This window comes from Bidens hawaiensis, unplaced genomic scaffold (genome assembly GCF_021521415.1).
Source record: "Bidens hawaiensis isolate Kalapana, Puna unplaced genomic scaffold, B.hawaiensis_p1.1 tig00048329_1, whole genome shotgun sequence".
NCBI classification, from domain to species: domain Eukaryota; kingdom Viridiplantae; phylum Streptophyta; class Magnoliopsida; order Asterales; family Asteraceae; genus Bidens; species Bidens hawaiensis.
Genome location: NW_027506077.1, coordinates 65153 through 80793, shown reverse-complemented (window position 1 = coordinate 80793; position 15641 = coordinate 65153). Strand labels below are relative to the sequence as shown.

The 15641-nt window shown below is 38.9% G+C and overlaps 1 pseudogene; it reads right to left on the bottom strand.

Annotated features, from left to right (window-relative positions):
- Positions 1–7239: 7239 nt before the first annotated feature.
- On the bottom strand, positions 7240–13894 carry LOC143616620 (uncharacterized; annotated as a pseudogene).
- Between the last annotated feature and the right edge of the window lie 1747 nt (positions 13895–15641).

The following is a 15641-nucleotide window of genomic DNA, read 5'->3' as shown; positions in this document are numbered from 1 at the left end:
TGTACCCGTCGTGTGGTAATAGAGTAACAGCGAGAACCGGGTATCAATCCATGGACACGTAAATTTTAATATCAAACCTTTGCAAATATAATAACCGTGAGAAATGAGCTTAAATGATTTGTTTTTAAGATTAATTTTTTTAGAAAAACTCGTAACAATAAATTAAAGCAAGTAACACGATAATGGAGATAAACAAGAATTAAGAAGCTATCACCTTAACTTAGAATCCACTTGACTCTTAATGATGGTAAACTTAAATATATGATAAATTCACTATTTTGTTTTTTTAAAAGAATTGTTTCTAGTTATAGATAACCATCCAAATGATTTTTTTGAAAACTTAGTATGAATTATTCAAACTAATCACCTCAAATCATACTATAATGTAAGTAAACCTTTATATTGAAATTTAAAGATATAAATTATCATTCAATTACGAAACTCAAATCTAACAACCGGTCGGAAAGATTACATGAACAAAACATAATCCACCTATGGTTGATTAAATTAGTCTAAGTTCAAGTATTCCTTTGATTTATGAATTTTCAACCCAAGTGTAATATTAAAATAGTTGTGTTAACAAATTATTTATAATATTACTTAACAAGAATATCAATTCATAACAAATGTTCAATCTTTTCAAATCTAAACATGAGGATATGTGTTTAACCAATTTTCATGTACCATACAAGAATTATTTTAACTATTTCTAGATTAAAAGTTATAAAGTTGCATGAACAACATTTATAAATAAATGATAAAATCAAGAGTCTTTCAACATAACAAGATGTATCATTTATAATTCTTGTATATTACTTTCAATTGTTTAAAAACAATATTTCATCAAAAGATAACCAAGAATTAGTCATTATTTTAACATAAAATTATCATATATTAATTCCAACCATCAAAATTTGTCAAGTTTCATCATGGGTTAATGTGATATAAAGAGTTTTAGCTCATGATAATTATAAAAGATATACCAAAATAGAAGAATATAGCATTCATGTTTAATATTAAGATAATCTAACCAAGCTAGATAATTATGATGATGCTAAGACTTCTTCTTGATGTTGTATGAAGTTTCAAGAGCTTCTCTTCTATTAATTCTATAGATATTTGAAGTGAAAATGTAAGTGTTTTTCTCCAAAATTGTGCACACCAAATGAGCAACAAGCATGGTCTTTATATAGGCTCACTTGTGCACAAGGCATGACCCATGCTTAGTAGGGCATGACCCATGTTGGTCCCCATGTAGTACACCACGTGCTCCCTAGTTGTACTCTTTGGCATATTGCTAGGAACAGGGCATGTTTGCGTGAGGCATGGCCTGTGCTGGTCCTCAAGCATTAAATGCGCATGCTACTGATTTGTACTTTCTTGGCAGCTTGATTGGCATGGGGCATGCCTGGGTGAGGCATGACCCTGTATGTCTTCAAAAAGGGGGACAACCAACAGTGTACTTTATTTTGTCATCTTCTAAAGAGGCGTGGGTCATGTCTGCCTGTGGCACAGCCTCATGCTTAGCTGATGTGTCTTCAGATGGAAATGGGGCATGCCTGGCTGAGGCTTAGCCCATGCTTAGCTGACAGATTCTCATTTTTCTTGATTTTTTCTTTGTTTTTCTTCATGTTTGGTTTTCTAAGCTCATTTTTTCTGCAAAAACAAATAGAGGCTTATTAGAACCGATTATCAATAATATTATCATGAAAATAACATGAATTGAGTATAAAATGATGCAATAAAGATGTATAAATAATTATACATCAAACATCCCCACACTTAAACCTTGCTTGTCCTCAAGCAAACTTAAATATAAAAATTCTCCAAATTGTAAAAGATTACGAGACCATAGCTATAACACCCCCAAAACGTTAAGGTGGTCTCAAAGAAAGACACACGGACAACCCAACCATCGGAGATCGTATGAATATATGTAGTGACATAGGAAAACATGGCTTGTATTTATGAGTTTCTTTTTATGCAAAATTACACGTTCTCACAATGTTCACTCACACTTGTCTTTATATCTGATCATACATGTAATGTTGTATGTATATGAAACTCTTGTCAAAATGCAACTTGTGAAAAATAAGCTTGTCGAGGGATCTAATCTTCACGAACTAATGTGAAATGTTGCATAAACGGAGAGGTAATATAAGTTGTTTTTTTTGGTTTTCTGTTGTGAAGGTGTGGGTATGATTGGTGACTTAGAGTTATTTTATTTTGAAAGATGTGTATGTACAATCTTGAATCGGGAGCTTTTTGATTGTCTTCAATGTCTTGAGTTCACAATTTCTTGCTCTCTTTATCACCTATTTTGTGGTGATTTTCTTGAAACCATTTTTCTTTTCTTTTTTTTTATAAAATTTGTTGACCGAAATATGAAGATTAATTCTTGACTAGCATTGGTCATCCTTGAGACTTGACTTGAACTGGAAATAAAAATGGGAGTTGGCTAAATTTGAAAGGGTTGTTATATAGGAAGTTTTGAAGTGAAGTGGAGGATGTGGTTATATATGGTGTTTGAGGGAAGGGTTATGTTTGGCTATATATTACCTCCATTTTTATGCAACATTTCATTATGATCTCGAAAAGCATTCCCAAGACAAGTTCTAAATCACACGAAACAAATGACTCACTCAATCCATCAAAACGTAAGCGATGATATATTGTAATAAGGCTTGAAGCTTTGCTCACGGAAACAGAGGGATTGGGTTTGCACGCCACATTTTGCATAAAGTTTGTCTCGAAAAAATACAAACCATATTTTCGGTTTTCACTTTAAGTTAAAGTTGATTCGGTGGTTGGTTTGAACGAGCGCTTTTTGAAATACAACCTTAACCTTTGGTTTTGTCAAAAATTCATTAAAAGGCTTAACGGTCTTTTATTTATTTATTTTATTATTATTATTGTTATTTTTTTTGACATAAAAATAAAATTTGGAGAGATTTTTCAAAAAATATTTTATTGGACAAAACAAAGTTTAAGTAAACCCCTCCACACACTTGAATCTCACATTGCCCTCAATGTGAAAATAAATAAGCATAAAGTGTGTTATAAAGTATTAGGAGACAAGGTAAAATGAGACTCCCCTGAATGCCGTAGTAACCCAAGCGTATGGTCGGTGCCCATAATAGCCTAAAACGCAAAAATTCAAACAAACAAAACATAGATAGCATAAAAAGACAGTCCTACAAATTTAGCCAACATAGACACTACTAGAAAGGTTTCAAAACTATAAGATCAACTAGAACTGGGTACAAAATAACCTAAAAAGATACAAACGAAATAAACGATGTGGAGCAGCTAGCGTTAGCAAAAGAAGACAACACACGGTTCGGCTATAATCCTCCGATCCCGACTTCCTAGCCATGTGTTGGCGTAAAAAAGTGATGCCTTGTTCCATACGATGAAGCGTGGTCGCAAGCTCGCTAACTTGGTGAGAAGTTAACCGTGCAATTTCCAACGCCCGACGAGCGTTATTGGAGGCAATCCGAATGGCCGTCATGAGATCCTCCATGGAAGGGGATGCGGTATCGCGCTGTTCAGAGCGGGTTGGCGAAAGTGGAGCATAAGTGTTCTCATCATCTTGATCAACTGTAACAATTTCCATAGTAGTTTGAGTGGGATCATTCGGGTCCCAAACCCGACCATACGAATCCTTAAAGCGACGAATAGGGCCCGGTAAGTCGGCAATCATCCCCATACTTGAACAAAGTTCAATGGCCAATTTTTTTGTAGAAACCCCGGCAGTGCCCTCAGTCGACACTCCATAATTTTTATAAAGCTCAACAATCCAACACCCACCAAGTAACGGAGTTTTGCTCGAGATGGCGGTGGAGTTGGTTTTGAACATGTGACAAAAAAGATGAACGATGTTGCATGGTTCCTTTGTCACCATGGAGTAAAGGGCAAAAAGGTCACTTAATGTGACGACTCCAGCCGTCTGACCGCGCGCGGTAGCTGAACGTGCAAGAAGACGGTGGACATACCTATGTAAGGGGTCTTTCAGAGCCGTACTTTTAGTTGAACTTGGATTATGTTCCCCTGTCCCAATTAATGCCCAGAATGCTGCTCGCTGATCACCACTACCATAAAAATCTCCGGTTTCCTCATCGGAAAAAGTATGTTTCGTAGTGTAGAAAATAGGCTCTTCGATCTCATCAACTGTGTAAAGGCCCAAATCAACTCCAAATTGGGCGATAGATGAATTTCTCCACAAACCTCCTAGGCAAAACTTAATGACAGAATCGTCCCATGGGTCCAACTTTTGAATGTCGAAAGTGAACGAAGCTAAAAATTCCAAGGTAAGTTCACGAACGGATTGACTATCGCGTTCAAAAAGACGGCGCCAAGGGCCCGTAAAAAGTTCGTTGTAACGATCCACTTTACCGACTTGTCTTAAAGTTTCTTCACAGACCCAAAAGTTGGGATCTTCACGACGATTGAGGAGGATGCGGAGGCGATCACGACAAAATTTTTCATGATCGAGTTAGAAGACCAAGTACGCGTGCTCCATGGTCCTAAAAACGATTAAAGTCAGCAAAGGAATACAAACTAAAATGGACAGGACCTATTCTAAGAAAAGGCACAGCGTTGTGCCTAGGCGGGGCATTGGTCATGCCCGCGTTGTTTGCGAATAATAAAAATCTGATTCGGGGGTTGTGTAAAAAGGTTAAAGTACAGCTAAGAACGGGTATGGGTTTATATTTGAGAAGGATGCTCAAACCCGTTCCTAAATGAGGTGTAAACCACGGCTGTATACTTGACAGAATCGAACCCGAACCGGTTTGGCAAAACGATTAATAAACAAGAGAAAACGGCTGTACAATTGAAATTAAAATAAAAATCAAGTTGATTCTAGGTTATCATGCCAAGTTCGAATGAAGTTTCAACCGATTTCAAGGGACCCCCAAATCATGAACCCTAAAAAAATTAAAATCAATAATTACTAAGAGACATACCTATTATGAAATGGAAGAAAGAAAAGGAATGGAGATGTCGATTGTTTGAAAAAAATGCACAGGTGAAGGAATTTAAAATAATATGTGCAAGAGAGTAGGTGACACTCAACTCAACACCAGGGTTTTAAGAAAGTAAGTGCAGGTGTATGGGTGGGGGAAAGAGACAAGGACTTTCTTTTAAACACTTCACATATTCATTTAATTAATTTGTGCAGGTGTAAAGATGGGCATGGCCCCATGTTTGGCTGCTGCAGAATTGTATTTTTAAACAATACTAAGAGTGAAAAAGAAAAAAAAAATATGGGAACGAAGAGTAAATTACTAAACATCATAACATTTCATTAAAATAGTAAACACGATTACATGCCGAGTAAGCCAAAACGACCAAAATTAGGCTCACGAATCCTAAAACACGAAATCCTAAAAAGAAAAAAATTACAATAGAAACGAAACCTACTAGAGGATACTACAACCGAGATACTGCATGAAACGACCCCTACCCATCCCGTACTCGGCGGGTGGAGGCGGAGTTGGAAAGTGAGCGGTGCGATTGACGGGCTCGTTGAGCTGGTTGCTATTGCGCGCGAGATCGGCGCACAAGCGGTTGCGGTCAAGCGGTTCATGGAGTTGGTTAGTGAGGCTTGCAAAATCGGTACGCAACCGATTGAGTTTCTGGTCGAGATCAAGCGTACGCCTCTCGACTTGAAGATGGATTTCGAGCCTCATGAGCTCGACCTTTTTTCCTAACTCAACTAAACGCTTCTCGTTTGCAACACTAGCTTCCGCCACGTGCTTCATTTTCTCGAGCAAGTTGTGCAAGGTTTCTTCGGAAGTTGGCACACGTATTTCTTTAGCGGTTTTCTTAACCGGGCACCACTCCATTCTCTCTCTCATACAGTTTTTTTTAGAAGTGCTTAAAGGTGTGAGTAAAACTAAAAGAAGCAGCATGAATTTATAAGGAAACATTGGCTTCAGGCATGACCCATGTGTGTCAGAGGCATGCCCCATGCTGATGCATAATATCAAAGATTCAGACAAGGACGATTTGGCATTCAGCGATGATCAAGGAAAAGATTCCAATTTGACCAAACCACATGCTTTGGATAAGGCATGCCCAAAGCTTGCCTTTATATGACAGAATTCAAACCTGTTCAGATTTATCCTAAAGTAGTTAACACCTTTTGAGTTCAAAAGTAGGTCCGATTATGCAAAATAAATAAATTAACTTAATGGCTAAAAAAATAAAAAATAAATAAATTTTGAAGCCTAAATATAAAAATAACAAATAACAAATAAATTCGAAACTAAAATTTCATTCAAAGATAACGGTTACATATCCGGGTGAGCCGAACACGGGAAAATACGGCTCATGAAACATAAGTACATACTAGCATAAAAACGAAATTCCTTCCTAAAAAAGGTTTCCGTTGAACGGGTCGGTTGGGAACGACGGAATCGGGTAGTGCAAGGTGCCGCTTTCAAGTTCCTTGACTTGAGCTTACACAGCCAGGAGCTCGTTCTTGAGCTCATTGATGGTGTCGGTCATCTCCGCCACCTTCTTCTCGTTCTTGATAGCCGAACAACCGAGCTCTGTGATTTGAGCATTAGCAAAAGTGATCTCGTTTTTGACATCGTTGGCTGTCTTACCCACTTCGATGAGCTTTTGGCCATTCATCATCACCAAGCAACTAAGCTCCTTGACGAGCTCATGGAGACGAATCAACATTGCTGTCTGAGTCGCCTCTTGCGTTTCGGTACGGGATTTCTTGGGAATTGGGCTGTTAATGCTAGCCTTGGAAGACATGATTTAGTGAATAGGAAATGTGTGCATAAACAGAAAGTGAAGATGGCTCTTTATAGCCAAAAATGCATGTAGGCATAACCTCATGCCTGGACGAGGCATGCCCCAAGCCTGCTCCACTGTTGTGTGCATTGATGAAAAAGCAACAAGTGCAGCACAAATCAAGGAAAATGATATTCTGAAACATAAGACCAAGCCTATCCCTAGGCACCTTTGTCTTTTCTTTCTTACTTACTTGTTTATTTATTTATTTATTATTAATAATAATTTACCCTCTTTTATTTATTTTCTTTTTTTCATTTGTTACGCAGAACTTAAAACAACTAATTAGATTGATTCTTCTTTTTTTTGTTTAATTTAAAATACGAAAATTAAAACAACTAATTAGATAGTTTTTTTTCTTTTTAACTTAAAATAACTACTTACAATTGCCTAGTTTTGTTTTGGGTCTTGGCGAGACCCGAGAATTGTTTATTCGTTTTTGGGGTGGAGGTGAACAACCTCCAAAGTTGGCTCGACCGGTCTGTCGAGATATTGTTTTAGGCGGTGGCCGTTAACCTTGAAACTGCTACCGTCATCATGTTCTACCTCCACGGTTCTGTACGGGAAGACTTTTCGGACCGTGTACGGACCCGACCACCTAGACTTCAACTTTCCGGGAAATAAACGCAACCTAGAGTTGTAAATGTAAGGCCCCGAACCCGGTAGCCCTACTTTAGTGACGGATTTACTCATAAACACAGTCCTTCAAATCAGAGTTTATTAAAACTTTTCGCGGAATATAAAACATCAATCATTTGTTACAAAACATTAAATCTTTTCTTTGATACCATAACACCAAACTTTATATCCAAAACATTTTTACTTCTTTCTTCAGATGCCAGCCGTTCAATCCATGCCATGCGTCATCCTCTCGCTAGCTCTGTAATCGGCTCACCTGCGTGCATACTAAAAGTCAGCTACGCTGAGTGAGTTCTAGTTAATCAGGCAACATACAATCCATTCCCATATATTACTTCCCGTATCCGAAGACACATATTACTACCTTAACCTTATATAAATATCCATAGGAGGATCGTCACGTAATATCTATTAAAAGAACCATTACCATTACCCTACCATATATAATTTCCATATAAGGAACACTATACTATCCATAGAAGGAACACTTTACTATCCATAAAAGGAACACTATACCTTCCATAAAAGGAACACTATACCTTCCATAAAAGGAACACTATACTTTCCATAAAAAGAACACTATACTTTCCATAAAAGGAACACTATACCTTCCATAAAAGGAACACTATACTTTCCATAAAAGGAACTCTATACTTTATTATTTAATATCCATGTAAGGAGCTAGTCACTTCCCTCGACGATACGTGCAATATCCGAAGATCGTTCACGTACCGGCAAGCAAATCATTCATCTATTTTACATTATCCATATAAGGCATACACATAAAATTTATATCCTTTCGTTCATACTTTCTTACTTTCTTTAGTATTATCTTACTTTCATATCTTACGTTATAAAGAATATTACGCCCTACATTCCTCGAGTATTACTAGGGCTCGGTACCCTCTTCGTAACCATACAACCATACGTTATCATTTCTTTCTTCTATTATCTCTATCATGTTCATACACATAAACATACATGATATACTTACCTTATTTTTAGCGCTGCAACCTGACAGTACGTGCGATATCCGAAGATCGTTCACGTACCATCAAGCAATCATTCATATATTTCACATTATCCATATAAGGCATACACTTATCTCTTAGGATAAGTGTATTGACAAACATATTGAGTATGCACACAGCCCCGAAAACATAACACATAAATGGGGCTAGAAACTCACCTGAACACGGTTACGTTCACCGTTAATCGTAATCCCTTTCTTCAGTTGTGCACGGCTGACTGTATAACAAGTATACGTATCAATTAACTATCACTTCTCATAATGTATTTCTATCTTTATATGACCCACAACGAACGGGGGTCCGGGGGCAGCGCCCCTGGCAGCGGGGTCTAGGGGCGGCAGCCCCTAGCAGGGTCCAAGGGGCAGAGCCCCTGGCTGGGGTCGAGCTGCCAGGTCAGCTTGGAAAAATTTTATTTCCATTAACTGTCTTAACACATTTTTCATTAGGTTTTTAATTTATTTTCTAATCGAACTTGGCTTTAGGCGAAGTTAAACCTCAGGCGAACTTAGCTTTATGCGAAGTTAAACCTCAGGCGAACTTAGCTTTAGGCGAAGTTAAACCTCAGGCGAACTTGGCTTTAGGCGAAGTTAAACCTCAGGCGAACTTATCATCAGGCGAACTTAGCTTGCAGGCGAAGTTCATCGCTTGAAGGCGAAGTTTCCCAGATGAAGGCGAAGTTGCCCAGATGAAGGCGAAGTTGCCCAGATGTCCGCTGTTTCGGTTTCTGATCAACATTTCGGGCGATTTTAACACCCTTGTTAAGGTTCAATACCACCCACTATACTTCCCGACCATTTTCGGTCGTTTATACACTAAAAGCTCGGATCTTTAAACTTCCAAGATCAAGAATCATACCTTTTGAGCTTGTTTGGATCTCGTTTATCTTGGTATCACCACTAATCTTTCTCTCTTACCCGGACCTCGCTCGATCCTCCCTTCTTTCTCGGCCCGGCCGGCGGCGGTTTTGGGTGTGCTTGGTGTGTGTGTATGTGTGTGTTTAGGAAGTTTGGTGAAAATGAAGATATTTTGGGATTTTGGGGGTATTTATATCCCTGAAATCCCATTCTCATTTAACCCATCTCAATTAATCCAAATCCATAACCAACGTCCATTACCCGACACTAGCCCGACCCATACCAACTCCTACTCTTTTATTTATTTCCTGATAACCCGAGTAAACTTTCCCTCTATTATTAAGTAATATAATTAATATTATCTTGAAATTTCGGGATGTTACAGTAAAGTAGAACACGATCACCCGTTTTGAATTCTTTGTTTTCTTTCAAACATTTATCATGTAACAACTTAGTGCGTTTCTTGTATATTATGGAATTCACATAAGCTTGATTTCTCAATCGTCTAGCTCATGAATTTGCATGAACCGAGTCTCGCTCGCATCGACTAAGTCGAGATTAACGGCTTTCAACGCCCAGTAAGCTCGGTGCTCCAATTCCACAGGAAGATGACAAGCTTTTCCATAAATCAACCAAAATGGTGTGGTACCGATAGGAGTTTTATGAGCAGTCCGCAAAGCCCATAATGCGTCATCTAACTTTTCAGACCAAATCTTACGATTTTGTCCGACTGTTTTCTCAAGAACACGCTTAATGCCCCGGTTAGTGACTTCAACTTGCCCATTGGTTTGTGGGTGGTATGATGTTGAAAATCTGTGGTGGACACCATAGCGAGACAATGCCTTTTCCATCTGGGCATTGCAGAAATGTGTTCCACAGTCATTAATTAGTGCTTTTGGGACACCAAAGCGCGAGAATAATTTTTTTAGGAATTTAACAACTACCCTAGCATCGTTGGTGGGTAAAGCCTGAGCTTCCACCCATTTTGAAACATAATCGACATCAACTAGGATGTACCGATTTCCAAATGAATTTGGGAATGGTCCCATAAAGTCAATCCCCCAAACATCAAAAACTTCACAAACTTGTATGCCCTTTTGAGGCATTTCATCTCGTGCAGAAACGTTGCTTGCCCGTTGGCATGCATCACAAGATTTTACAAGGTCATGAGCATCTCGAAAGATGGTAGGCCAGAAGAAACCGGCATTAAAAACCTTCTTCGCGGTGGATGTGACCCCATGATATCCTCCCGTGGGTCCTTCATGACAATGTTGGAGGATTTTGGTTGCTTCATCTCCGAACACACATCGACGAACGACTTGATCGGATCCGATTCTGAACAAGTGTGGATCCTCCCAAAAATAATGTTTGACATCGGAAAAGAATTTTCTTCTTTGTTGATGTGTCAAACCTTTGATCATGATAGTTAGCAATGTCAGCAAACCATGGACATTCCTCTTCTTTTGTTTGGATATACATAAGAAGTTCGTGGGGGAAATTGTCATTTATATAGGACCCCACTAATTCTTTTGAAGCTGGGCATTCCAAACGGGAGAGGTGGTCGGCTGCTACATTCTCGGCGCCCTTCTTATCTTTAATTTCAATATCGAATTCTTGAAGAAGTAGAATCCATCGGATTAATCGAGGTTTAGCATCCTATTTGCTAAAAAGATATTTAATGGCTGCATGGTCTGTGTAGACAATGGTTTTGGAAAGGATAAGATAAGAACGAAACTTATCAAATGCAAATACTACCGCCAAAAGCTCCTTCTCGGTGGTGGTGTAGTTTTCTTGAGCATCATTGAGAGTTTTGCTGGCGTAGTAAATAGGATGAAAGTGTTTATCCTTTCTTTGACCCAACACTGCCCCAACTGCGAAATCACTTGCATCGCACATGAGTTCAAACGGGAGTGTCCAGTCCGGAGCTACCATGATTGGGGCATCAACAAGCTTATCCTTTAGAAATTGGAATGCTTTTAGACATTCCTCGGAGAACACGAAGGGAGCATCTTTTTCTAGAAGTTGTGTCATTGGCCGAGCTATTTTTGAAAAGTCTTTTATGAAGCGGCGATAAAAACCAGCATGGCCAAGAAAACTTCGAATGGATTTGACAGATGTGGGTGGCGGGAGCTTTGAAATGGTCTCGATTTTTGCTTTATCGACCTCAAGTCCTGCCTGGGGTATCTTATGTCCCAAGACAATGCCCTATTTGACCATGAAGTGTCATTTTTCCCAGTTCAAAACAAGATTGGATTCTTCACATCTTGTTAACATTTTTCTCAAATTTTCAAGACAATGATCAAAAGAACTTCCAAAAACAGAGAAATCATCCATGAATACCTCCATAGAGTACTCGATCATGTCATGAAAAATAGCCACCATACAACGTTGAAAAGTGGCCGGGGCATTACACAGCCCAAAAGGCATTCGCCGGTAGGCAAATGTGCCATAAGGGCATGTGAATGTCGTTTTCTCCTGATCTTCAGGGGAGATAAGAATTTGGAAGTATCCCGAAAAACCATAAAGAAAACAATAATAGATCTTCCCTGATAGACGCTCAAGCATCTGATCAATGAAAGGAAGGGGGAAATGGTCTTTTCTTGTAGCGTCATTCAGTTTGCGATAATCAATGCAAACTCTCCAGCCTGTGACGGTTCTCATGGGAATTAATTCATTCTTATCATTTGTTACAACCGTCATACCACCCTTTTTTGGTACCACCTGTACTGGGCTTACCCAAGGGGAATCGGAGATTGGGTATATCAATCCAGCATCAAGCAACTTAATGACTTCTTTCTTTACAACCTCTTGCATGTTTGGATTGAGATGTCTTTGATGCTGCACGACAGGTTTGAAGTCCTCTTCCATCAGGATTTTGTGAGTGCAAAATGATGGACTGATTCCTTTGATGTCCATGATTTTCCAAGCAATTGCTTTCTTGTAGAGTTTGAGAACTTCAAGCAATCTTTTCTTTTCCTCATTTGATAAACATGAAGAGATGATAACGGGTAATTGAGATTCACCATCGAGGAAGGCGTACTCGAGATGGGAGGGAAGTTCCTTAAGTTCAAGAACTGGCGAATCTTCAACTGAAGGTTTCGCCTTTCGTTCCAATTTGCGGTCAACGGTCTCGTACGCATCTTGATGTTCACTTGCCTCCTGATCCTCAGTGGATTGCTCCTCATGGAGGATGGCGTATGCCTTTTTCTCAATCAGTTGAGTGTTGCATGCTTCCTTTTCAATGGTTTCAAGAAGGTGACAACTCACTATAGACTCACACACGTCAATATAATAAACTGAATCATCAGTGTGTTGCGGGTGTTTCATGGATCTGCCTATATCAAATGTTACCTCCTCATCTTCAACCCTTAGTGTGAGTTTGCCCGTGCAAACATCAATGAGAGCCATAGCGGTGGCTAGAAACGGTCTTCCTAAGATGAGGGGTACAGATTTGTCCTCGTCCATATCGAGGATTACAAAGTCTACTGGAAAAACAAATTTATCAATTTTGACTAACATGTTTTCAACTATTCCCCTAGGATACTTCACTGATCGATCGGCTAGCTGGATGCTCATGCGGATTGGTTTTGGTTCTCCTAGTCCTAATTTAGAAAAAACCGCATAAGGCATCAAGTTAATGCTAGCTCCGAGATCAGCTAGGGCATTGCTGACAAATAAATCTCCTATCAAGCAAGGGATGGTAAAACTCCCTGGATCGGTCTTCTTTGTCGGTAGCTTGTTTTGAAGGACAACAGAGCATTCTTCATTCAGAGTTACATGTGACAACTCTTCCAACTTTCTCTTGTTTGTCAACACATCTTTCAAGAACTTTGCATATTTTGGCATTTGTGAGATGGCCTCAATGAAAGGAAGATTGATGTGTAATTGTTTAAAGAGTTCAAGAAATTTGCCATACTGGGCTTCCGTCTTTTCTTTCTTAAGACGGTTTGGGTAAGGAATGGGTGGGACATATGGTTTTACTGGATCTCTGACTTGTGCGGTACTTGTTGGGACTTGCCGATCATGCACCTTGTCAGGAATCTCAGTCTCATCATCAACTGGCTGTGATGGGGATACCACATCTTGAGTGGTCTTGCCACTTCTTAATGTTATGGCATTAGCTTGAGCATTTGGGTTTGTTACCGTGTTGCTTGGAAGACCACCGGGTTGTCTTTCAGAAAGCAACTGGGCTAGTTAACCCATTTGATTTTTGATGTTTTGTAAAGATGCCTTCTAATTCCTTAACTCCGCCTCATTCTTCTGTAACCTTTCTTCGGTCAATTTGTTTGAAGTTTCAGTACTGGCTAAGATTCGTGTTAAAAGAATCTCCACAGTATCCCCACTGTTTGGGTGTTGACTGGTGCTTGGCCCTTGGCTGTGGTATTGAGGCTTTGGTTGGGATGGATGAGTTTGGTTAAAAGGACGTTTGTCAAACCCAGGTGGTGTTTGATTGTTTGCTCCATCCTTCTAACTGAAATTAGGATGATTCCTCCAACCAGGGTTATATGTGTTCCCGAAGGTGTTGTTTTGTTGGCTCACGTAGTCAACATCTTCAACCATCATGCTTTGCTGGCAATATTTCGTTTTGTGTTCACCCCCACAAGTGTCACACTTGGTCTTGGCTTTCACCAAATCTGTTTGTAGTTGCTCAAATTTCTTTGAGAGTGCTTCGAGTTATGCAGTAACAAGAGTGTTGGAGTCAACATGGTGCATACCCTTGTGTGATGGGGTTGATCGTGGTGGGTTGTACGCAAAGCTTTTCTTTGCTGCTTTCTCTAGAACCTTGAATGCTTAGTTAGGAGATTTGGTTCCGAGATCTGCACCGGCGATTTGATCAATTGCCTGCTTGTTTTGGCTGGATTGGGCATCGAAGAATGTTTGAACTTGTAGCCATTTGTTCAACCCATGGTGTGGGCAACTTCTTAGCAAGCTTTTGTATCTCTCCCAGGCTGCGTGCAGCGATTCGTCTTCGTCGGTTCTAAATCCGGTGATGCTGGCTCGATACTTTGCGGTTTTGTCTGGTGGAAAAAATTTTAGGAGGAACTGTTTTACCATCTGGTCCCAATTGGTAATGGTGCTAGATGGGAGTGACTCTAGCCAATCCAAGGCATGGCTTCGAAGGGAGAAGGGAAAAAGCTTGAGCCTAATTTGGTCCTCAGAGCAGTTTTGGATTTTAAAAGTACCGCATATTAGTAAGAATCGAGAGATATGAGACAAGGGATCTTCATCGAGAAGCCCATGGAATTGAACAGAATTTTCCACCATAAGAATGATGCTGGATTTGATTTCGAAGTTTACAGTGATTTCCGGTGGTGCTACGCCACTTCCATAACCTTCGAGGGTCGGTTTGCCGTATTGGTTCATGTTAGGTTCGTTTTCTGGCCCATTTTGTTCCGCCATGTTTTGTTCCGTTACGTTTTCTTCGGTAATTATGTCCGCAAATGCCTCGTTTTCTATTGTCTCAGCTACTACACGTGAACGGTTGCGTAACCTTTGGTGAAGGTGACGTTCGGGTTCCGAAAGTAGTGAAACAAGCTCAGGTGCGAGCGTGGTGGACATTCATTACTTAAGAAAATAAATAAAGAAACTAACAAGTAAAAGTGAACTACACGTAAAGCGAAAATAAATAAACTATTATTATTTTTTTTAATTAATTAGACTAAAACTAAATAAACTAATTACTCTTTTTTTTTTAATAATTAGACTAAAACTAGATAAACTAAAATGAAAAAATTTAATTTAATTTTTTTTGAACAATTATAAACAACAGTTAAAATAAAAAAACTTAGATTAGTATTAAAATTTTACCGTGTCCCCGGCAACGGCGCCAAAAACTTGATGTGACGTGAGATATATATATTTTTATTAAAGATTTTTCAAACTTTGTCGGGTTTTAAAAATGGTTTTCACCTAGACTTAACCACACACACAAAAGGCAAGTGTACCCGTCGTGTGTTAATATAGTAACGGCGAGAACCGGGTATCAATCTATGGACACGTAAATTTTAATATCAAACCTTTGCAAATATAATAACCGTGAGAAATGAGCTTAAATGATTTGTTTTTAAGATTAATTTTTTTTTAGAAAAACTCGTAACAATAAATTAAAGCAAGTAACACGATAATGGAGATAAATAAGAATTAAGAAGCTGTCACCTTAACTTAGAATCCACTTGACTATTAATGATGGTAAACTTAAATATATGATAAATTCACTATTTTGTTTTTTTAAAAAGAATAGTTTCTAGTTATAGATAACCATCCAAATGATTTTTTTGAAAACTTAGTATGAATTATACAAACTAAT